Source organism: Neophocaena asiaeorientalis, unplaced genomic scaffold (genome assembly GCF_003031525.2).
Source record: "Neophocaena asiaeorientalis asiaeorientalis breed wild unplaced genomic scaffold, Neophocaena_asiaeorientalis_V1.1 scaffold229, whole genome shotgun sequence".
Classification (NCBI taxonomy): domain Eukaryota; kingdom Metazoa; phylum Chordata; class Mammalia; order Artiodactyla; family Phocoenidae; genus Neophocaena; species Neophocaena asiaeorientalis.
In genome coordinates, this window is record NW_020174096.1 from 2089956 (window position 1) to 2091963 (window position 2008).

General features: G+C 47.3%; 1 protein-coding gene across 3 annotated transcripts in view; it reads left to right on the forward strand.

Annotated features, from left to right (window-relative positions):
* The first annotated feature begins 6 nt into the window (after positions 1-6).
* The window catches only part of NIPBL (NIPBL cohesin loading factor), a 189101-nt gene continuing 187099 nt past the window's right edge, over positions 7-2008 (forward strand). For all 3 annotated transcript variants that reach the window (XM_024754593.1, XM_024754592.1, XM_024754594.1), the window contains exon 1: positions 7-218. The gene's annotated coding sequence lies outside the window, so the exon portion shown is untranslated. The remainder of the gene's footprint in view (positions 219-2008) is intronic.

Consider the following 2008-nt stretch of genomic DNA (forward strand, 5'->3'; position numbering starts at 1 on the left):
GTGGGGTGTTTGTGAGTGTTTCTATGTGGGAGAAGGAGGAGGAGGAGGAAGAAGAAGCAGCGATTTGTCTTCTCGGCTGGTCTCCCCCCGGCTCTACATGTTCCCCGCACTGAGGAGACGGAAGAGGAGCCGTAGCCACCCCCCCTCCCGGCCCGGATTATAGTCTCTCGCCACAGCGGCCTCGGCCTCCCCTTGGATTCAGACGCCGATTCGCCCAGGTAAATTCCTGCTCTTTATTTCGGCGGCGGCGGCGGCGCCAGGTCCTCAGCGTCTCTCCTCCTCGCTCCCCTCCCCGCCGTTTCCTTAGCGGCCCCAGGTCTCCTCCACGGGCGAGTCTAGAGTTCGCTCCTCTCTGGTGGCAGCCGCCCTGGGTGGCGGTGGTTTGGTACCCTCTCCCGGCCGGCTCCGGTGGCGGGGACTGGGCTCCTGCCGGGCGGCCGGGGAGGCGTAGGCCCGGCGGAGAGTGCAGGCCGCGGGCCAGCGGAATCTACTTGAGCTCGGGGATTAGGAGAGCTTCGGGCTGAGCGGAGCTACTGCTGGTCGGTGACAGGCCTTGCCCGGGAGAAGAGCCGTAGCTAGTGAGGAGGCGGAAACAATACAACTAACAGCAAATGTGCCTTGACCGTCCCCATATTTACAACTTTCCTGGTCCGGGAGTGGGGAACGTCCCAGTGAAACAAACAACCCCCCTTCTTCCCCCTGTGACCCCATGAAGGGAGGAAGTAGTTTCAGTTAGTGAGACAAATGTAAATACTCAGACACGGATCCAGTGGTAATTCTTTTCCTGTGTAAAACTTGTTTGGACGTTGGAAAGTTAATAAAGACTCATTTTCTTTTTAAAAAGAATTAAGTCGTCCACATGAATATTTCATATAGGAACCCGTAGTGTGGTAGACAACTGCATATGACCCCCACCCACGCAAAGAGCTTTTATGTTGCTGTTTGACTGTGTTGCACATGGACTTTTTATTCAAAGACAAGTATAAAGTACTTGACAGGTTTACCCTGCCACTTTATATTTGTGTGCGTTGTATAAGGACAGTTTTAAACGACTATACATAACACACTTAGGTACTTCCTGATCTAAACGTGTAGAAGCTTAGAAAAGATTTTTTAAATGTTCTGAGAATTGTGCTGAGATACAGGTACAACCAATTTTCTTTAGAAGGATGGAAATTAAGTTATGCTTAAAATCCCTGGGAGGTTTAAAAAAAATGTAGAAGGTGCCATCCTTTCATGTCAGGGCAGATCTTCTTGAGGTCCCAGGATTGTCATTGGCTGTTTGTGCCCATGATGTTTGACTGTGTAATGAGAGAGGTGTCATTTTAATAGGTCAAATGTATCTGTAAATGCTGGAGAAAAAGATCAGTTCTGTCTTAAATTCTAGTTCACAAATAAGTTAAGTGTTTAGGTCTTGCTTATGGAGGCGTTGGTAATGTAGGTTGGCATAAAGGAAAAACCAGTTTAAAAGTCCTCAGCCATACAAGTTGCACAGAAAAATAAATGTACCTGGGTTAGACTGTTTTGATACTTTGTCTCATAGTCACTGAAGGAAACCTTTCATTGCTTAAAATGAAGCAACACTGATCAAAAAAGTCCCTTGTTTTATTAGTGGGTGTTAACATTGGTTCGAATTTTTTGTGTCTCATTGAATTATTATTGTCATTGTAGAAGTAACTTTTCTGAAGGTTGTTCTTGAGTTTGGCCCTCTGCTTAAAATAAATTGTTCCACATTTCCTGCAAACGTATGGATAAATGTTAAAAAGAGTGAAGTTAATATAGCTGTCACGTACGAGGCATGTTTTTAATGCTATAAATCCGTGTAGTAGTCAGTAGCGTGTCCGTGATTTGTATTGGTCAGGGAGCAGTTTGAATTTTAAAAAGCCTGAAGCTCCTGCTGAGCCCCAATCCCGGCCTCCCTCCCTCCCACTAATCTCCCATTCCTGTCTTTGTGCTGCCTGCTCCTGTTAGACACTGTTTGCTACAGGGCCTCAGGCCTACACTGGGT